Raw genomic sequence first — 22,949 nt, forward strand, 5'->3', positions numbered from 1 at the left:
GATGAATCTGCAAACCACTTAGTGGTGATTCAAAGTTGCAGGCACAAACACAGAGGCCAAGCATTCAGATGTGGCCTTAGTGAATCAGACCCCAGGGCATCACCTGGACACAGGGCTGGGCATTGAAGACGTAAGAGACATAGCCGGAGATACAGGCAGCCAGGACCGAACATATTTACCCATATCTACATCAGCCTCCCAAGCCAGATGCTTGGTATTCAAGGTCTCTCATTGGGTTTCACATATGATGACAAGGTTCACAATTGCAGGCAAGTAGGAGACAGGTAGGGCTTTGCACTCTTGCCACATATAGATACACACACACACACACACACACAGGTGCCAACACTGGGGCAGGATTTGACATAGATCCTACAGATCCAATGACCACGCTAATCCCCCTGTTGTTGGGATCTGGATCTGGAACTCTGGTGACCACACGGCAGCAGATGTAGTGGATGAAGTGCTTGAGGAAAACAGAGTGATGTTGTCTTACAGGGAAAGGTACAGGGTGAGAATTGGCTCATGTTGGGAGAAATTCTCCAGTGGTATGTCACATGTCTTCAGAGCAAAGGAATAAATACATTTTATACTCTAGACTGTCTATCAAGTTTGTTTGTCCATCATGCAGCCTTTCAAGATAGTATCTCCCTCAGAGAAGGTTTGTTTACTGTCCATGATAACCAAGATAATATCTGTTTACGGCCAAGGACATTGAACAAAGTATGTCCCTCCAAGCATGTTTGCATATGGCCCAGAATTATAAAGATAATATCTCCATCAGGGACAAATTCTGGGCAGGTTTGCCTGCAGACCCCTTATCATTAAGATTAAGGATTCCTAAGCTCCAAAGGCATCTGGGTGGCTCAGTCAGTTAAGCTTCCAACTCTTGGTTTCAGCTCAGATCATGATCTCATGGTTTCATGAGTTTGAGCCCTGCGTCGGGCCGCACTGACAGTGCAGAACCTGCTTGGGATTCTCTGTCTCCCTCTCTCTCTGCCCCTCTTCCACTAGCGCTGTCTCTGGTCTATCTCAAAATTAAAAAAAAAAAGTTTGTAAGCTCCAGTCCTTCCTTGGCTGTGGCACAAACCACTGTGTGCACAGAATCCACCTATGCTCCTCCGATCACCCCCATGGGACTTGGGGGACAAGGCAAACTGAGGCGAATATAAAACTCATGCTACCTGGTGCGCCATGAAGAGTAAAATCCTGCCTCTGACCCAGGATCTGGCGTGTTCTGCCAGGACTCATGAAACTGGCCAGCTAATGTTTGTTTGCAAGTCAATAAAATCACACACTCTTCAGAGTTCTTGACAAACAGCTAGGCACTGAGGCACCACCTGGTCAGATGGAGCTGGGGTAGATAGGGAACCTGCTGCATGAAGCAACATGGTGGAGGACAGACCAGGACTGAGCTGAATTCTGGGGGAGAGTTGTAAGCTGTGGAGAAGCTGGACCCTTCTCCCAGATGGATCCCTCCAGACACAAATTCATTCCACCTGCTGCTTGAGAAAATTCCTTTCACATCTCATGTCCCTCCCCATCCTGCAAAGAGCTCTTGCTTCCAGGTTCTCTATCTGGGGCGAGTATACTGTTCCCTGAGGCATGAGGACAGACCCCAGGTGCTTCACAGCCTTGAAAACACAGGCCATATCACACTTGCTCCCTGGATCTTCTCCATGCCCGAGGCTGTAACTCACACCACATCTCTATTTGGACCCTCTCCACATTATCCTCCCTTTAGTCAGGGTTTCCCCATATGCAGCCTTTCTGACTTCAGGATGTTCTTCCTTCCCAATCATGCCTTCCTTTTAGCAACAATCACCCAGATGGCTGATTTCATTTGGCATTGTAATTTGGCCACTCATGGGGGGATGGGCAGAGAGAGAGGGAGAGAGACTCTCAAGCAGGTTCCACACCGTCACCGCAGAGCCTGATGAGGGGCTCCATCCCACGAACCGTGAGATCATGACCTGAGCCAAAATCAAGAGTTGGATGCTCAACTGACAAAGCCATCCAGGTGCCCCCACGTGGTAACATATTCTTTATCTAGGATTGCTACTCTGGTCCATTTAACGGGTGAACAGAAAAGCCATTAGCTGGCAGTGGACCTCAGAACAAATGAAGGCTCAGCGACAGGTCCAGTCAGCCATACAAGCTGCACTGTCATTCGGTCTGTGTGAACCAAGAGATCCAAAGGTTTCCTCACTCAGTCACTGTTGAGGGTTAAATCTGCCAGCAACAAAAACCAACACATAAGGCACCACTTTTAGGGGTGACCACCCAGCCTCCTGTTGGCAGGTTGATGACATTAGGCCACTCTCATCATAAAAGGGCAAGTGTTTTCTTCTTACTGGAAGAGTCATTTACTCTGGTTATGGAGTTCCCATCACTACATACAATGACTCTGCCAAAAGAGCCGTCTATGAACTTACAGAAAGCCTTACCCACTGCCATGGTATCCCACACAACATTGCTTCTGATCAAGAATCTCATGGGCCCCTGGGTGGCTCAGTTGGTTGAGCATCCCACTCGATTTTGGCTCAGGTCATAGGGGCAGAGGAGCAGAGGGGGTTCTGGGGAAATGTGTGAGGGTTGTTGGGAAGCGTCTGGAATTCTAGAACTATCCCTGGTATTGTGGGTTAGTGGCATGTCCTGGGTGGGAAGACTATGTTGAGAGCAGAGCCAACCACAAGGATCAGGCAGTAGACAAGAAGGCGAGTGGTCTAAGGGTTGGGTGATTTGAGGTCTCACACTAGGGGATGGGAGGCTGTGGGGTCTGGAGTATTAAGAGTTTCCAGAAACCCAGGATAAGGGGCCCAGAGTGTGAGAGGCTGAGAGAGGAAAGTTTTAGTGAGTCCCATGCTGGAGAAACTTATAAGGCCTGGAGTGAGCTTTGGAGGTTGTAGAAGATCACTGACTTAGGTGATAGTTTTGGTGGGCTGAGAAGAGCATCTTGGATGGGCTTAGGGTGTTTGGGAGCAGGGTTCCAGGACTGAGGTTGGAAACAGTCAGCTTGGCTGAGGGCTGAGAGAATTGGGTATTCCCGGGTCACGGCATAATAGAGAGAGTGAGGGTCAAGGCTGGGAGTGTCTCCTATGAGCTGCTGGTATTCTAAGAGGGAGTAGGAGTCCCAAGGACAGGGCTGGGGTCAAGGTGGACTGCACTCAGGAGGAGAGAGGTGAGCGACAGTCATCTTGGGATGGAGTGAGGATGGCCTTTTGTTTCTGAAGACAATGGAAGTCATGGACTGAGGTAATGGAGGGACTTGGGATTCTCTTAAGGGTGGTCTCAGGGCAAGTATGGAAAAGGCGGCAAAGCACTTAAAGGCCTAGGGATCCTGGTTCACTTGGCTACCCAAATCAAGACTATTCTCATGCAAAATCCAGCACCCCCTGCAATAGACTATGTAGGTCTCAGGAGCTAGATTTATGCACCTCAAGGTTAGTCTTTGGAGCGTCTCAGAGGTAAAATAGGAAGGTTCTCTAGGTTTCCACAATTTTGATGGCCAAGGCTGTTCAGGAAAACCAAACCAACTCATGAGGTCCAACCTAAGATACGTGTTAAAAACTTGATAGAAAATCTTCCTCCTTTCTTAGTTAAGCAACCAGAGAAACTGTCAAGATAATGAATAAAAAATAAGTGGGCGCTGAGGGGTGCCCTCCTGGATCAGTCAGTAGAGCATGAGATTCTTGATCTCAGAGTAGTGGTGCAGGTGAGTTTTGAGGCCACATTGGGGCAGTGTTACTTTTTAAAAAATATAATAAAATCTCTTCCTTAAAAAAATAAATTAGGGGCACGTGGGTGGCTCAGTCAGTTAAGTGTCGAACTCTTGGTTTTGGCTCAGGTCACGATCTCACGATTCACAAGTTCGAGCCCCACATCTGGCTTCACACTGAAAGCACAGAGGGATTCTCTCTCTCCCTCTCTCTCTCTGCCCCTCCCCTGTGTGCTCTTTCTCTCTCTCTCTCAAAATAAATGAACTTTAAAAATCTTTTTTTTAAAAAAAGTGTGCGTTGAACATCTGAAACTAATACAACACTGTATGTTAAATATACTGGAATCAGGGGCGCCTGGGTGGCTCAGGCAGTTGGGCGTCCGACTTCGGCTCAGGTCATGATCTCGCGGTCCGTGAGTTCGAGCCCCGCGTCAAGCTCCGTGCTGACAGCTCAGAGCCTGGAGCCTGTTTCAGATTCTGTGCCTCCCTCTCTCTCCGACCTTCCCCCATTCATGCTCTGTCTCTCTCTGTGTTAAAAATGAATAAACGTTAAAAAAAATTTAAAAATACTGGAATCAAGAGCAACAAAAAAAGTGGGCAGAGATAAACCCATTTTAAGACCATCAAGACTACAGAAGATGAAGATAGCCAGCCAAAGGCCTGATCCCTCACGTGTAGATCAGGGGTTCTCCCAAGTCACCCTGTGGAGAGAGGACCTTCTGGATCCAGCAGCCCATCCCCATCCTAACCCTCATCCACAACCCCAACCAAAATCTCACCTGACCCAATGCAACTCAATCCAGCCCAACCCCATACAACTCCAACTCAACTCATTTCAACCCAATCCAAGTTCTAGCCAATGGCCCTTCTACAGTGAAGCCTTGAAGTCTAAGATTCTTGGACAGCTGACATCCAGCCTCTCTCATACTCCTTTCCACCATGGCTCCCTGTGATCTTGGGCTCCTTGTCAGACACCAGGATTCAGCCAGATGCCATGTGGGCCCCACCCACGAAGGGGAAAGCATGGGCCGCACCATGGGCAGTGCAAGTGGTGGGTGAGGCGGCACAGGTGGGGCCAGTTGCAGCAACATGGTGTCATGGTGGCAACCTTGTGTCCCACAACTCTTGCTGGATGATGTATGAAACAGCCCACAGTATCTCTTGGGTATTGTGTTTACACAGAGTGTGCTCACCACAAGCACCCATGTGGGGCTGTGTAGGCAGGGGCTATGCACAAGGAGAGTGCAGGGTACACAGAAAGACTGAAGTGCTAGCAAGCTGGGCTCTCTCAACACTGTGGGGTGCTAGAGTTCCAGTTATCCACTGGTAACATCCTAGAGCCAGGGTCCAAGCCCTGTGTCTCAGGTTCCTTGGAGTCCCGAGGCACACACAGTCCAGCCTCCTAACTCCAGTACATCCTTCCACATAGTATGGGAGTTGGGAAATGTCCCGTATCCTTTTCCCCAACCCTGGAGTCCAGGTCTCTAGACTACTTCTCACAACATCCAGGAGCCAACTCCCAGACCTCTCCATCCCCGGATCCAGAATCCTGTTGTTCTGAGTTATTCAGTCATGCCTCATCAGGACCATAAGCCCTGCATTGTCACAGCCTTTGTCAGTGGGCCCCATGTAGCCTATTGTGTGGGGAGAGGAGGGAAGCAACCCAGTTAAATGTCCACACACTGAGGGTCACTTGCCAGGGCTGGGAGTGGAGCTCACCCTCCTCACCTTCCAGGAACTTGTCACCTTACTGGGTTTCTGGGCAAGTAAGTGGAAAATCCCTGAGGACAGGAAACTTCCCCTCTACTGTTACCACTTCCCTGTGCCCTGCTCTACCTACATATTATTCACGTATGCTTTTCCTGCAACTTCTCCAGAAGCCCCTGGGTTGTTTTAAGCAATATTCTTTCTTTAGGTTTTACAACTGCTGCTTATTTTTCCAGAATTTACCCCCACCTCCTCTGACCTCATTTGCTATAGACTTGTGTGTGCATGCGTGTGTGTGTGTGTGTGTGTGTGTATGTATATGTGTCATGGCTTCAGTGTCCACAGATATATTCCTAAGATCACAGCCATACACACAGACATATACATTAGGCAGGATTTGCACATACAGGTCAAATGACCACATTCTGTCTGGGCAGCTTGGGGAAACATGGATGTGGTAAGTAAGACATATGGAAGAATGGACGAGGTTATCCTGAAGTAATGATGGAGGGTGTGCTGTGAACAGTGCTGGGGTAGAATTCTTCATGGACCCTCATGCTTCTGCATGTCTTGTGAGCAATGGAATTAACATATTTTGCTTGGATAGGATGTTGGTGTAGCAAGCAGTCTTAAATGGTTATTTCCCTCAGAGCAGTTTGTTTACTCTCCAGGACAATAAAAACTTCTCTCCAGAAAAATCTGTTTATTGTCCTAGCTAATAAATATAATGCCCCACCCTCACAAAGATTTATTTGCTGTCCAAACAATAAATATGTCTCCAGGGCATATCTGTTTATAGCCCAGATTAATAAAGATAATATCTCTCTCCTGAGCAAAGATTGAGAAGATTTCCTTCCAGCCCACTGGTAAGATTGTGGATTTCTAAGCTCGGTTTCCTCAGTTATGGTACAAAATACTATGTCTGCAGCATAAGCCTAGAGATGGTTGACTCCCTCAACTCGATAAAGAACAAAAATCTCACGGATCACACTGGTTAATAGTGAGAGACTAGATGCTTTCCCCCTATGAGTGGAAACAAGGAAAGGGTGTCTTTTTCAACTACTCTTATTCAGCATTATATCGGAAGTCTTAGCTAATGCAATGAGACCAAAAAAATGAAAACAAAAACAAAAAAAAAACAAAACAAAAACAAAAACCCCACTAAACTAAACTAAAGGTATACAAATTAGAAAAGAAAAAAATAAGATGATCTTTGCTCCTAGATGACATAACTGTCTTTGTAAAGTCACAAAAAAAATTTTTTTTTTACAAAAACTCCTGGAATTGATAAGCAATGATAATAAGGCTGTGTTAACCCTAAAAATAAAACTGTCAGTCATGTTACCAGCAAGATGGGTTTATTCAAGAGCAGCAGAGAACAATTCAAGATAAGAGAGCTATGGCACAACCATATGCAAATCCAGAGAACGAAAGGGAAACAGTCTTTTATAGAGGAAATGAAAGAGTGAGAGGGTCTGTTATAAGCAAAAAGCCCGTTGGAGTGACTGGGAGTTTGGAGTGTAGTGGCTTTTCATTGGCTGAGTTGTGACAGTCTCTCACTGGTGGGACTGTTGCCTGGAAAGGCGAAAATATTTCTTTCTCCTACTGTGCCATTAAAGTATAGGCTTCTTCCTACTTAAAGTGCAAGGAATATCTCTTTTTGTTGGGATCTGCAACTGACAAATGGTAGAGCATAAGAGCTCCACTTTCTGGACCCAGACACTATTGTAAATATCCTTTTATTAATTTTTGCAGTGGCAAGATGCAAGGATAAAATATAGGAGTTAATTGTCTTTTTATATACCAGCAATGAACATTTGGAATTTGGGATTAAAAACACAATCCCATTTACATTAGCACTCACAAAAATGGGGATCTTAGGAACAAATCTAACAAAATGTGTGTAAGGTCCACATAAGGCAACTACCACACTTTGATGAAAGAAACCAAAGAAGGTCTAAATAACTGGAGAGATATTCCATGTTCACAGATAGAGACATTCAATATTTTAAGATGTCCGTTTTTCCCAACTTGATTTCCAGAGTCAGTGAAATCCCAATCAACATCCCAGAAGGTGACTTTGTGGATAATGACAAACTGATTTTAAACTTTATATGGAAAGGGGTGGTTCAGTCAGTTAAGCGGCCGACTTCAGCTCAGATCGTGATCTCATGGTTTGTGAGTTCGAGGCCCGCGCCGGGCTCTGTGCTGACAGCTCGGAGCCTGGAGCCTGCTTCCGGTTCTGTGTCTCCCTCTCTCTCTGCCCCGACCCCACTCACGCTCTGTCTCTCTCTCAAAAATAAATAAACGTTAAAAAAAATGTTAAACTTTATATGGAAAGGCAAAACACCCAGGATAGCCAGGTTTAGAGTTTTGAGGCCAGCCAGGCGCCCCTCTTTCCACCATTTTAAATTCTATAAGCCCTATCTCCCACATTTTGCCACATTTTTCCTTTTGCTATTTTTTTTCTCTTTCTGAGACCTTAATGTCAGCATCTGTACCTCCAGCCTCCATTTCTTTTAGCATTTCTTTAAAATTTTTCTTTCTCTTTCCTTCCGGTCTGATAAGTCATTATTGTGTTCTTCAGCTGTATTCCACTCCGCTACTCATCTGTAATTGTTTTTACTTTTTACAACTACTACATTAATTTAGCAGGCCTGTGGTGCTCAAACCACGCATAGTCCAAAGAAAGGACTGGCCCTTGAGTGGCTTCTGGGAGGTAATACCTGATGTCTTGGAATATCCTGCCTGGGAAGAGTGCCTTAGCATACCTGGCGTCTTGAGTCATGCCAGAGAGTTTGTGCTAACAAATGTGATTTATGGTGAACATAAATGTTTTTGTACACCTGGGGCCTGGGCCACGCTGTATCAGTTGGACCTCTGGAAAGACTGGTGACTGAGTAGTTAAGGTCAGTTGTGCAAGCACTCCAATTCTACTGACCTCCACTCTAAACTCTGGACACCAAGGCTTGGGTGAGAAATACTGAGTAGTTAAGGTCAGTTGTGCAAGCACTCCAATTCTACTGACCTCCACTCTAAACTCTGGACACCAAGGCTTGGGTGAGAAATACTGAGTAGTTAAGGTCAGTTGTGCAAGCACTCCAATTCTACTGACCTCCACTCTAAACTCTGGACACCAAGGCTTGGGTGAGAAATACTTTGGGTGAGAAATACTTGTCCCACATTGTTTCTGGGGAGAATCAAGTGCTGCCCATATGACTCCACCGGGAGAGAGAACTGCAGGTCAGTCCCTGGTTTCTCCACACTTCAATCAATATACCTGCCTCCTTGGCTGATTTTAATGTGTGTCCTGTCACTGTAATAAACCATATAAACCACAGTATAACAGCCTTTCTGAGTTCCTGAATCCTCTAGCAAATCATTAAATCTGAGGGTGTTTTGGGGGACCCCCAGCAGACTCCCCATAGTAAGGCAGCTTCCAGGGACTCCAGCCTCTTCCCCTAGTCTGTCCCCTCACAACACAATGCTGCCCCTACTGGGTGCCCAGGTGGCTCAGTTGGTTGAGCATCCAACTTTGGCTCAGGTCATGATCTCACAGTTTGTGAGTTTGAACCCCATATGGGGCTGTCTGCTGTCAGCATGGAGCCTACTTTGGATCCTCTGTCCCCCCGCCCCGCCCCCGCATCTCCCCTGCTTGCTCTCTCTCTCTTTCTCTCTCTCAAAAATAAACATTTAAAAAACATAAACAAGAAACAATGCTGACCCTACCTCTCCTCTAGTCACGATATCTCTAGGGTTTCCCAGGGCCCCCAGGACAAAGTGGGTTGTTTGCTCTAAGCTCATCCATGATGTGTATCTGGTGCGCTGTGCTTCCACCTTCTGTTTCTTGCTCCATGGACAGCATCTACCACGTGTCACTGTCTCTCTCTCAAGGCGGACACACAGCCCTCTTCCATCTCAGCGTCACCACGGAGAACGCAGACATCCATCTCCTTGTGTGTGTCCTTGCAGAACCTATGGGAGATGTCTTCAGACATTGCCAACATTTCTGGGCAGGTGGGTGCAAAACTGCCCCCACTTGACAATCCCTGGACTACATCTGTCTCTGTCCCTTCCTTCCCCTCCTAGTCCTTGACTTCACACCTCAGGACACAAGTCAGGGGGACTGGGAAAGTTCTAGCTTCTGCCAGGTGGGTCCTGAACTTCCAGGTGCCCTGTGTCCAGAAAAGACCAGATGATGCCAGAAATTGATGTATACTCAATTTTTTTAGGGGTAGAGGGTTGGAAAAGAACATTCGGGTGTTGGTCCTCGTAGCATCCTTGATCTACTTCAGATGAGGCATCAGCTTGCTGTACAAGGTGGGCTTTTTACATCTGGCACATGGCTTACTGCCCCATGATGTGATACCTTGAAACATGCCATTACATACCAGGGGACCCCCTGAATCACCCTGAAAGTAAAAGAGGGAAAGACAGAGAGTGACAGAGGTCAGCCTAATTTCTGCCTGGGGAACCCAAGCTTTCAAACCTGGGTTTGCATATTACACACAGCGACTCCCAGCAATGGGGAAAGAAACAATTGCCTGAGTCCTTTCTCAGAAGGCAGGTGGGAATTCCAACACAGAGGACAATGACTCGAGTCCTGGCTACTAGAGGTGGGACTTCAGAGTCCAGAAGGACAGTCCCAACAGATGGGTCAGCAGGAAGGAAGAGTAGGACCATACTACAGGACCCCTACCAGCAGGGGTCATCTCAGATGTCACCTCTTCAGGAAGCTTTCTCTGACCAGACACTCCCCCCCTGAGGAGTCATGGAAGGGAGGTGATCAAGAGAGGAATAAGGTCAACATGGCATATTGCATAAGTCACAAGGAAGGGGATGGATTAGCTTTCAGGTTCCAGCCCTGAACCGTGGTCACCTCCCTTCTTTCACCTCAAAACCTTGAAGTGAAAGGCTGGCTCACCAGGCAGGTGTTCTTTTTACCTTCCAAGAACCCAACACACAGCATGAAGTCTGTCACCTTCCGAAGGTAAAGTTCGTCACATACATCATTGGATAGGAGTTTGAGGTCCACACACTGGAGATTCCTTGAGTGTATAACTACATGCCAGAGAGAAAAAGGGCTGTGGCCAGAGTCCGGTTGTCCCTAGTCCCTTCCTCCCTACACTCAAGGGTCTGGGCTCCAGGCTGCAGGGTCTGGCCCCGGCATACACTCATCTGGTTCGATGCTGCCCCAGCCATAGGCATAGCAGGTGCCCCCCCCCCCCCACTTAGGGTTCCTGGGTGGGCAGGTCCAGGACCCTCTCAGCTTCTGTTATCTGGGCGGGCTCTGCCAGGCAGAGCAGCATGAGGTCGTGACTTCGACCATCCCCTAGGCTGAGGATGTGGTTCACATGGCTCAAGTTGCAGAGTGCAAGTAGGGAGCTGTTACGGACCCGGACGAGCTGGCCTGTGTCTTACCTTTTGAACAGGTTGTGGCGACCCAGCCAGAGCTGGTAATGACTGGGGAGAGAGGGGGCCCAGGGGATGAGGAGAGAGGAGGGGAAAAGGGAGATGGGGCCAGGGAGCATGGGGAAGGGTCCCAGAGAGAGAAAGAAACAAGGAGTAAACATGGAGAGAGGCCGTGTGCAAGAAAGCTTTAGAGTCATGGAGAAATAGAGACCTTGAGAAAACAGAAGGTTGTAACAGCATGAAGGGCAGATCCAGAGACAAAGAGAAGCAGTGAAAAAGAGAGAGCTTGGGGCGCCTGGGTGGCGCAGTCGGTTAAGCGTCCGACTTCAGCCAGGTCACGATCTCGCGGTCCGTGAGTTCGAGCCCCGCGTCAGGCTCTGGGCTGATGGCTCAGAGCCTGGAGCCTGTTTCCGATTCTGTGTCTCCCTCTCTCTCTGCCCCTCCCCCATTCATGCTCTGTCTCTCTCTGTCCCAAAAATAAATAAACGTTGAAAAAAAAAATTTAGAAAAAGAGAGAGCTTGACACAGAAGCGGGAATGAGGCAGAGGGAAGAACAGTGAGCCAGAAGGAGCACAAAGGAGACAGGAGAGGAAAAGAAAAGGCAGCAACCCTGAGAAAGGGTCCCAGGGAAGAAACAGGAGTGAAGGAACAGACAGGGAAGGAGAAGGAGCAGCAGGCGAAGTGACAGAAAGACAAAGAAGCAAAGGAAGATAGTGAGGAATACAGGCGGTGGGGGTGGGGAGGCAGCAAGAAAGAGAACAGGGAGGGAGGACAGGAAGGGCGGGGGAGGGGCCTGGGACCTGCTCAGGTGCAGCTGGGGCTGTGGGGTGGGGTCCCCAGAAGAAGGTGGCCTGGTCCCAACCCCAAAGTCAGCATCCCCCTCCCTCCCTCTCCCCTCCTCCCACTCCTTCCCCTTCCTCCTCTTTCTCCTCCCCCCTCCTCCTACATCTCCTTTTTCTCCCCCTCCTTTTCCTTTTCATCCCCCTCTTCCTATACTTCCTCCTCCTCTTCCTTTTCCTCCTCCTCCCCCCACCTCCTCCTTCCTCCAGGGCTCACACTACGCTCCGGCTGAAACCAGCCCTTCCCTGTGTCCCCCTAGAGTGGATCACTGTCCTGGAGGGAGAGACTGAGCACGTGAGAAGACCCCCTCACACAGAGACATGTCATGACAATCACTTCCTTTTCTCCAGGGTCTCCCTCAGTCCCATCCTGGGGGGTGCTCGGCAGTGATGGAGAGGGAGTGAGGCAGAGACCCAGAGACAGAGGTGGAGGGTGAGACATACAGTGGCGGGGATACGGCAGAGGGACCCAGAGATGGACAGAGACATGGAGAGACACACAGTCCTCTGCTGGGGAACATGACAACGAGGAGGGGCTAGGAGAGATATAAGAGAGACTGGTAACCTAGTCTGGGGTGGACTGTGGGTTGGAGTGGCATAGGCTGGGGTGCTGGATGGGAGGGAAAGTGCTTATTGGGGACGTGAGAGCAGCATGAAAGTCACAGCGCACTCCCCTTTCTGCATCCCCCACCCCTCTGTCTCACCAATCTTAACCAAGGACAGGGCAAGGCACAGAACCAGGAACCACATGGTGACAGAAGTGTCCAGAGGCAGGCAGGTGGTGAGCTTGGAGCTGAGGAGTCTCCCTGAGGAGGCTTTTAAAGCCTTCATCCACTGGAGGCTCCACTTCTGCCCCCCTGGTACCCAGATGCTGGCCAAGACCATGCCTTTGCTGCCGGAGACTGAACAACCTCCTCCCAATCCCAGAGCTGTGAAAGTTGTTCTGTCACTAGTAGATCACCCTGGATGCATTCCCAGGGAATGAGGGCAGATGGGGGAGAGCTCATGAGCCTTGATATAGGGGACAGAGCCCGAGAGGAGAGGCCCAGCATAAACAGGAAAAGAGGGTAGGATAATCGCTGATTCTCAATACAAAGCTTCAAATGCCTAAACTCCAAGTAAGTCCTTCGCACCCCAAGACCTAGTGTGTTGTGTTCTGAAATGCCAGCACCACTGGGCTAGGAGACTCCCAAATCCCTGCACAACTATGAGCCAAGCTGTCAGCACTTTAACTTCTCAAGTTCCTGATACCAAAGCTCTGGCATTCAGAACTCCCTGATTCTGGCACTCTTACACCCAGAATCTAGTTCCCCAAATCTCTTGTTCCTCCCATAATAAAATCCTGTTGTAGTCCCAGAGAGCCACATGCCTAGCACCTCCTAACCCATGACAGTCCAGGAATCCACCAAAACTATTTCATTTAGTTCTTTAGCATTTCAAAATCCAACGTCCTTCAAATAATGTGAGATTACAGTGACCCCCCCCCCCAGTCCTCATTCTCCAGATGTATGCACTCAACGCTCCAGGAATGATTCCTGTTGATGTGCCCTTTCCAAATCAAAAACATCCTCACACAAAATCCAATTCCCCCTCCCCAATGAAGCTATTTAGATCTCACGAACCAGACTCAGACAATTCAAGATTCAGTGGCATTGGAAATTATTTTTTGAGTTTCAGAAGTGAATCAGGAATGAGACCCTTGCAGCATCCACTATTAGCCCTATAAGATTCCATTTATTTCCAAGAAGTAGGTTATTTCAAATATTCAGTAACCACAGCAGTTAACATAAGTCCACCTCTAACTGTGTCTCAAGAATTTGGTAAAAATGAGCCACCTGGGTGGCTCAGCTGGTTAAGTGTCAGACTCTTAATTTAAGCTCAGGTCATGATCACATGATTCATGAGATCAAGCCCCCTTTGGGCTCTCCTGACAAGATGAAGCCTGCTTGGGATTCTCAACCTCTCTCTCTCTCTCTCTCTCAAATAAATAAGCATTAAAAAAAAGAATTTTATGGGGCGCCTGGGTGGCTCAGTTGGTTGAGCACCCAACTTCAGCTCAGGTCATGATCTCATGGTTCGTGGGTTCGAGCCCCGCGTCAGGCTCTGTGCTGACAGTTCGGAGCCTGGAGCCTGCTTCAGATTCTGTGTCTTCCTTGCTCTCTCTGCCCCTCCCCTGCTCACACTCTGCCAATCTCTCTCAAAAAAAAATAAATAAATAAACATTAAAAAACTTTTTTAATATAAATAAATAAATAAATAAATAAATAAAAAGAATTTTATAAAATCTTCCCCCTTTCCTAGGTGAGAAACTAGAGAAACTCCAGTATAATGAGCTCAAATAACTGAACTCAAATAAACACAATTTAAGACCATGAGGTCTAAGTTAAGATGTATACTAAGCCAGTGGACTGACCTCTCCCACACAGAGATTCCCTGAGACTCTCCTGTGAAGAGAATCAAGGATTCCCTGAGACTCTCCTGTGAAGAGAATCAAGGATTCCCTGAGACTCTCCTGTGAAGGGAAGTTTGCCTCAGCTTGCATGAGAACCCACTGCATCCAAAGACCTCTAAACCATCCTAATCCCTGTTCACAACCCCAATCAAAGCCTGACCTAACCAAAACCCAAACAAACTTAGCCTGACCCAGTTCAACCTAACTCAACACAACCCTCAGCCTAACTCAACTCAACTCAACTCAACTCAACCGAACTTAAACTAACCCAACTCAGCCCAATCCAATTTAACACCATCTGATCCAGTCACAGCCTACCCAACCCCAGCCCAAACCTAACACTATCCAATCCAACTGCACCTGACATCTCCAACCCAACTAAACCTAACCCAAGCCAACCCCCACATCTGCACTCATTTAAAACCAAACCCAACCCTTATCCATTGTCACAGTCAACACAACCCCATACCTAGCTCCATGCTTTTCATATCCCAAACCAAACCTATCTACATTCCCAATTCAGTGTGCACGTATTTTCCATCTATCTGCAAACCAAACCCACTTCCGATCGCAGTCCAACTCATGCTACTCCTAAACTACCCCGACTCTGTCAATCCCAAACCCAACCCAAGCACAATCTTATCCCCATGTCTAACTCAACTCCAGCCCCACCCTCTGTTCTAAGTGATTGTCATATTCTCAATCCCAAACCCAACCCAAGCACAATCTTATCCCCATGTCTAACTCAACTCCAGCCCCACCCTCTGTTCTAAGTGATTGTCATATTCTATCTCCAAACCTACACCTAGCATTTTCTCTGCCCAATGCAGGCAAACCCAATTGCATTCCAACTCTTAAAACCTCCCATATTCCTCTTCCCCTCCCACCATGATCCACTCTTCTCTGACTTCACAAGAATCCGTGCCTCCACCTTCCACACGTGCACACACTGTGGTGTCCATCAGGTGCCCTGGATAGGCACAAGATGTGGCTGAGATAATGCTGATGTTGGCACAATGTAGCATATTTGGGAGACTCACCGGGGAGGACATAGACTTGGAGCAAACTCATAAGATCAGGCCCTTGCCCACTCTGTCCAGAAGTCCTTGAGACATCCTGAACGGCCCAAATCTAAAGCACGTGGCAACCCTCAGCTCCCTAAGGTCCCATGCACACAAAGGGGTGGATGTGAGTAGTGCACAGTGCTGGGCACATGACTGGAGAAGTGCACAGGCTAGTGGTAGCAGCATGACATTTTGGCGGTGGCTACGCCCTCCCTTGTAATGGATTTGCTGGAGGATGTGGGATACCGACCACAGTTGTGCTGGGACACCTCGCACACACAGATTGTACTCAACCAAGTGGACCCTCATGGGTCTGCTCATGCAAGGGGGTGAGTGTTTGCAAGTGGAATGAGGAGTAGATGGGAAGATCAAAGAATGGGCAACTCTTATTCCCTTGACCCTTTGGGAATCTGGATATCCCATTACCTTTCCTCCTGACCCTGGAGCCAATGGTTCCAGCCTCCTGGGACCAACAAGTCTTAAGCCACACACACCTGGAGCTCAACTGCCAAGTTCCAGCCTTTCCTTCCTCAGGATACAGGATTCTGAGACCCCCTAGGCCATTCCCACATGAGAACCTCAGGGGATGGGCCCTTCCCAGTCTCCTCACTCATCCCTCGGGGACCTAAGATTAGGGAACCCACACTCCTCTTCACCCAGGACCTTGACCTCCAGCCTCATCCTCCATCAGAACCCAGGAATCTGGGGGTGCCTGGGTAGCTCAGTTGGTTGAGCGTCCGACTTTGGTTGCGGTCATGATCTCACAGTTCATGGGTTTGAGCCCCGCGTCGGGCTGACAGCTCAGAGCCCGGAGCCTGCTTCCGATTCTGTGTCTCCCTCTCTCTCTGCTCTTCCCACTCACACTCTATCGCTCTCTCAAAAATAAATAAACATAAAAATTTAAAAAAAAAAAAAAGAGGGGTGCCTGGGTGGCTCAGTCGGTTGAGCGTCCGACTTCGGCTCAGGTCATGATCTCACAGTCTGTGAGTTCGAGCCCCGCGTCTGGCTCTGTGCTGACAGCTCGGAGCTTGGAGCCTGCTTCGGATTCTATGTCTCCCTCTCTCTCTGCCCCTCCCCTGCTCATGTTCTGTCTCTCTCTGTCTCAAAAAAAAAAAAAAAACACATTAAAACAAAACAAAAAAAAGAACCCAGGAGTCTGGGTTCCTTCCCCACTCAAACCCAAGATTTTTGATCTCTAACCACACCACCTCAGGATTCTGAGCCTTGCCCTCATCCTCAATTTGACAGTATGCTACAAAAAGCACAGTGTTGGGGAAAGCATCTCAGTTCAAGTGTCTGTGTTTGCATATGGCCAGACCAATCTCCGACATGTTCAGGAACTAGATGGGAGATGGGAGAACCAGGTTAGGCAGGGGGAACCAGCGAGTGGTAGACAGTGTTTAACAATGGAATGTTGTGGTTGTCCTGAGGCTGACCAGTGTTGACAGACAATTCTCTGTGGGCCTTCCAGGGCCTTTCAGGTGTTTGCACATCTTCTTGGCAAAGGTATTCACGCTTTTTTTTTTTTCTGGACTCTTTTCAAGGATGTTTGGATAGAGGCAGGCTTGTGTGATAGTATCTCCTTGAGAGCAGGTTGTCTTATTGTCCTAGATAATGAAGATAAGGTCTCCCTTACAACAGATTTGTTTGCTGTCAGAATAGCAAATAATGTTCCTCCAGAGCAAGTCTGTTTGTGGTCCAGGATGATAAAAAGAATATCTCTCTCCAGGGCAAAGGTCAGGCAGGTTTGCTGGCAATCCCTTATATTAGGTTTAAAAAAAAAAAATCTCACATTCTGGAAACAGGTAAGCATATTATTTATTAACTATTCCGTTAAACATAAATCAGAAAAGGAATTTTGAAATTCCTAGAAACGAATGACAATAAAATAGGTAAAAATTTGTGGGAAACAGTGGAAGTAACAATTAGAAGGAAGTCTTAAAAGAAATGAGCTGAGGGGCGCCTGGGTGGCTCAGTCGGTTAAGCGTCCGACTTCGGCTCAGGTCATGATCTCACAGTCCGTGAGTTCGAGCCCCGCGTCGGGCTCTGTGCTGACAGCTCAGAGCCTGGAGCCTGCTTCAGATTCTGTGTCTCCCTCTCTCTCTGCCCCTTCCCGCATTCATGCTCTGTCTCTCTCTGTCTCAAAAATAAATAAACCTTAAAAAAATTAAAAAAAAAAAAAGAAATGAGCTGAGTGTTCATAAGACAGCATAGAAAAAACTCAAAGAACCAATAGGTTAGCAAATAATCGAAAGAGGGGTGGAAATCAAGGAGGATACGGAGAACAACAGCAAAAATGTTGAGATAATTCTCTCAACCAAATATTAGCTCTCTTAAAAAGATTAATGAAAGGCAAATAATAAAGACAAAGACACAAGAACATTAATTTTAAAAGGCAGAAACAGTGCGCCTGGGTGGCTAGTCGGTTAAGCATCAGACTCGTGATTTCAGCTCATGATTTCAGCTCAGGTCATGATCTCACGGTTCGCAAGTTCAAGCTCTACTTGATCAGAATGTATCATTTTGTTTTTTATTTATTTTTTTAAGCTTATTCATTCATTTTGAGAGAGAGAGGAAGAGACAGAACTAGCAGGGGAGGGACAGAGAGAAGGGGGTCAGAGGATCCTAAGCAGGCTCTGTGCTGGGAGCAGAGAGCTCGATGTGGGGCTCGAACCCACAAACCTCGAGATCATGACCTGAGCAGAAGTTGGGCACTTAACCAACTGAGCCACCCACGCGCCCCAGGATGTATCATTTTAAGACACACGGTTGGATTTGGTTAGCTTATATTTAATTTTTTTTCTCATCTATATGCAAATTGAAACCAGTCTATAGTTGTCATATTCTATCATTATCCAGACTTCAAAAAATAAATCGAGGGGCGCCTGGGTGGCACAGTCGGTTAAGCGTCCGACTTCAGCCAGGTCACGATCTCGCAGTCCGTGAGTTCGAGCCCCGCGTCGGGCTCTGGGCTGATGGCTCAGAGCCTGGAGCCTGTTTCCGATTCTGTGTCTCCCTCTCTCTCTGCCCCTCCTCCGTTCATGCTCTGTCTCTCTCTGTCCCAAAAATAAATAAACGTTGAAAAAAAAAATAATTAAAAAAAAATAATAAATCGAACTTCAAAAATAAATTGCAGCTTCCTGCCTTTCTCCTTCTTTCTAGAAGAACTTGTATAAGCAAGAATTATCTGTTGCTTGAGAGTTTCGTCACAACATTTTTCAGATTCTTATTTAAATATCTTTAATGATTGTAATCCATTCAAATTTTGTGTTTCATGTAGCGACCTGATGTATGTTTTCCCATTTATTGGATACATTTGTTTTACTATTTTTATGATTAAAAAGAATTCTATTATAGTTGTTTGCTCTTTTATTTCTGTATTTTTTTTTAATTTTATTTTAATGTTTGTTTATTTTGAGAGAGGGAGCATGTGCACATGAGAAGGAAGGGCAGAGGGAGAGGGAGAGAAGAATCCAAGCATGACTTTTTAGTCTTCCACGTCCCAAGCTCAGAATTCCAGACTTTAGATTCCAGACCCCATGATTACAGACTCAGATCTCTGACTCCAGGCCTCACAATTCTGCCTTGGGACTGCAGACACCAGGCTTCTGATCACAGGCTCTAGAAAGCAGAACCCAGAATAGATACACTCAGCTAGAGATAACAGAATTCAGACCAGACCACAGACTCCAGATTCCAGACCCTTTGAGGCCAGATTCCAGAACTCCAGGCACACAGCAAGCCTCAAAGCACAGACCCAGCATGTCAGATCTGTGTTCCAGAATCCAGCCCCACAGCACTGAAGCCAAGCCTCACAGCTTAACTCCGAATCCCAGATTCTGGACTCCAGAATCCAACCTGTGGGTCTAGAACTCTCACACTCTAGGCTTCAGGTGAGGTTTGCAAACATGCTCATCTTAGAACACCTTAACACACTTAAAATTTTTGTTTATGTGGATTGTATGTACCAATATTTATCATATTAGGAATTAAAATGGAGACATCTTTAAAATATTTATTCATTTAGAAAAATTTTTTCAGGGGCGCCTGGGTGGCGCAGTCGGTTAAGCGTCCGACTTCAGCCAGGTCACGATCTTGCGGTCCGTGAGGTCGAGCCCCGCGTCGGGCTCTGGGCTGATGGCTCAGAGCCTGGAGCCTGTTTCCGATGCTGTGTCTCCCTCTCTCTCTGCCCCTCCCCAGTTCATGCTCTGTCTCTCTCTGTCCCAAAAATAAAATAAACGTTGAAAAAAAAAAATTTAAAAAAATAACAGGGGCGCCTGGGTGGCTCAGTGGGTTAAGCATCTGACTTCCGCTCAGGTCATGATCTCACGGTCCGTGAGTTCAAGCCCCATGTCGGGCTCTGTGCTGACAGCTCAGAGCCCGGAGCCTGCTTCGGATTCTGTGTCTCCCTCTCTCTCTGCCCCTCTCCGCATTCATGCTCTGTCTCTCTCTGTCTCAAAAATAAATAAACATTAAAAAATTTTTTAATAAAAATTAAAAAATAAAACAATAACAAATATATGTCAATATAAATAATGTATCTTAATGAAAAATAACTCTATATTCTGAGACAAAAAAACTATTGAGAAGATAACAACGTTTTTACATTTTTGCAAGTTTCTTTAAAATGTGGCAACAGAAGACAGCTGGGTTGATTCTCCTATCTGCTTCTGCATTTAATTTGCTGTGCTATCACTTGTCATGTAGGCTCCAGAAAATTTCACTATACACTCATGAAAGTCAGAGCGAGAAAGGTAAATAGTGCATTAGGATTAACAGGAAACTAGTTTTTGACCTCACAAGACCCCCCATAACAGTCTCAGGAACCCCTTCAAGGTTCCACTAACTACACTTTGAGAACCACTACTCTGGAATACAGATTTCAGGCCCAAGACTCAGACCTTAGCCTCTGGAGAACACAGCCCATTCCCACAGCCCTATTTTCTTTTCTTTTTTAAAGTTTTATCTATTTAAGTAATCTCTACGCCTACTGTGAGGCTCGAACTCAGGACCCCGAGATCAAGAGTCGCATGTTCTTCTGACCGAGCCAGCCAGAGCCAGGCACCCCCTTTGTCCTCTTTTCTGAGTTCAGATTCCAATAGCAAATTCCAGAATCCACTTCCCACACTCAGACCCCAGGCCCAGACCCTGGACTCCAGACTTGATGCTACAAACTCCAGAATCCAGGTTACAAACCCAAGATTGTTGGTCCCAAGTTTCTGGCTCCAGACTTCAGTGGCAAGCGCCCAGCTGCTGTTTCTGGACGTTGGTCACTCTGACCCATCCACCGTGATTCCCAACTTCTTCCTTCGGAACTCTGCCTCTCTCATTACTGCCTTTTGACTTCCAGGTGTGCAAAACATCAGGATCTCGGGGCCTGGCCCCTCATCACCACCAAGTCCTTGGGCTCTTTGTCAGCCTCTCCTGTTGGTGCCAGGGCACGAGGGAGGGGGTGGGTAAGGCAGGTCTGTTAATATGCAAAGGGGTGGAGACATGGGTGGAAAATCAAAGAGAGAGATGGACAAAGGAAGAGTCAGAAAGGAGGCAGAACCAGAAAGACAGAGAGAGAGATCTAACTGAAACAGAGCTGGGCAGAGGGAGGAAGACCGAGGAAAGAAAGGAACAGACATAGAAAGGCAGAGGGGCAACTGGGTGACTCAGCCAGTTAAGCATCCGACTTTGGCCAAGGGCATGATCTCACTGCTCATGAGTTCAAGCCCCGCTTTGGGTGAGCTCAAGCCCCACTCCAGGCTCCGAACTCTCTTTCTCCCTCTCTGTCTCTCTGCACCTCATGGGATTCTCTCTCTCTCTCTCTCTCTCTCTGCCTCTCTCTCACTTGTGCTCTCTCTCAAAAAATAAATAAAATAAAGTTATTAAAAGAAAAAAAAAGAGACAGAGAGGAACCCAGAGAAAGGAGGAGGGAGGAGGAGGGAGGGGAGGAAGAGATGGAGGCAGAGAGGAGGGAGGGAGGGACAGAGTCTGAAATGGCCAGAGAGCACCCCCTCCGACTCCCTGCGGGACAGGCGGACAAGATTTTGTAGGTCTTCAGCTTCTAAAGAATACTAATAAAAAATACGAGATTACCAGTGTAAACTTATATATGAACCTGATTATTCTAATGAGAAAAGAAATACAAAATATAAATAGCAAATCTACGGGATAAAAAGAGTAACAGCAAATGACATGTTTCAAATCATCTCGAGGCACCTGAGTGGCTCAGCCGGTTAGACGTCCGACTTCGGCTCAGGTCATGATCTGGAGGTTCATGGGTTCGAGCCCCGCATCGGGCTCTGTGCTGACAGCTCGGAGCTGGATTCTGTGTCTCCCTCTCTCTCTCTGCCCCTCCCCCGCTCGTGCTCTCAAAAATAAATAAACGTTAAAATTTTTAAATACAAAATAATAAATAAAAAAATCATTTAAAAAAATTTTAAACTATTCCTAGGAAAAGAAAATAGTATATCAGGAAGCTATTATGAACCCGGGCACTAACTGTGCACTTCCCTCATTTGCCCACAGGGGCGCTGCCTGCGGCCCACGGCCGTTACGGTATAAAAGGCTCCCGCGTCCCAAGGCGGTAGGGCTAGGACGCCAAAACGCTCGGATCGGGGACCTGAGGGAATGGGGGGCCGGAGGGTTTGCCCTCTTGGATCTCGTGGGAAGTGACGGACGGGGTTCTGGATTCCTGGTCGGAGAGGGGAAGAAAACGGCGGGTCTGACTGCCGCTCGAGCCATCGTGAGCGGCTTGGGACTTTTAGGTAGCTGAGAGGCAGTCACGGATGGTGCCCCGGGGTCTGGGGAGAGGTAATGGGATCTCCAGATTCCCGAAGGGTCAGAGGGCTCCAGGTCGCCCACTGGTTGATCGTTCTGTCCTCTCTCCTCACTCGGTGTGCGGGTAACCACGCGGGCGCACGCCTCCATGCCGGTGCCTCTGGACAAGCATCATCAGCGCAAAGGCAATGACTGGAAGCACCAGTGGGGGGCTCCAGGCGTCGGCCACAACCGCGCTGAGGTGCGCGCACGACGTCCCTCGCAGCCGCTAGCCTGACCGCGCGGCTCCTTCTTTGGTGGCCTCGGGCGTGCCGCTCACGCCTGCCCCCTTGTGGACGCCCGCCGCGCGGCAGCTGGCTGAGCCCTGGTGTCTGACGAAGAGCCCGGGGCCACAGCGAACCCTGAGTTGGAAGACGTTGAGAAGAGCCAGATGGCCACGGTTTACGAAGCCTAGACTCCTCGGCTTCTGGGCGGAGGGACCCGACCTTAATGGGTCCACTGCAAGTCCACCGGCCTCCCCAGCGACTCTCTCCCATGGTGCATTGTGCCGACCCGTATCACGGGCTGGGGGCATCATCGACCCAAATAATACATGCCAGGGCGACCTCGCCGACTGCATCCAGGACACCTGAGTCTGAAGGAGGAGGAGGCTGGGAACTGACGCCTCTCGGTCCTCGGGAGGAGGAGCTGAGGAGCCAGATGATGTCGCCCGCACCCCTGTCCCTCCATTGCCCGTAGCCAGAAAGCCAAATGATCTCCACTGTGTGGACCTCAAGCCTGTCTAACGACTTGTGTGCCAGATACCTCGCCCAGAGGGTGACAGACTTCATGCCGTGTGGCGGGGAGTAAGAGGATAGTAAGGACACCTGCCTGGAAAAATGGTTAAAATAAAAGGAGTCAAGATGGCGGAGAAGTCGGGGGGGGGGGGGCGCGAATTTCCCTCCTCCCTCAAACTCGGCAGTATTGAGGTCAGAGCACTTGGAATTCCA

General features: G+C 48.0%; 1 pseudogene; it reads right to left on the reverse strand.

Annotated features, from left to right (window-relative positions):
* Nucleotides 1–76: 76 nt before the first annotated feature.
* LOC124511699 (arginine esterase-like) lies at nt 77–22,537 on the reverse strand (annotated as a pseudogene).
* Nucleotides 22,538–22,949: the final 412 nt, after the last annotated feature.

This window comes from Lynx rufus, unplaced genomic scaffold (assembly GCF_022079265.1).
Source record: "Lynx rufus isolate CCGP_SWC_20201006 ecotype Redwood Valley unplaced genomic scaffold, mLynRuf1.p SCAF_16, whole genome shotgun sequence".
In the NCBI taxonomy this organism is placed as follows: Eukaryota; Metazoa; Chordata; class Mammalia; order Carnivora; family Felidae; genus Lynx; species Lynx rufus.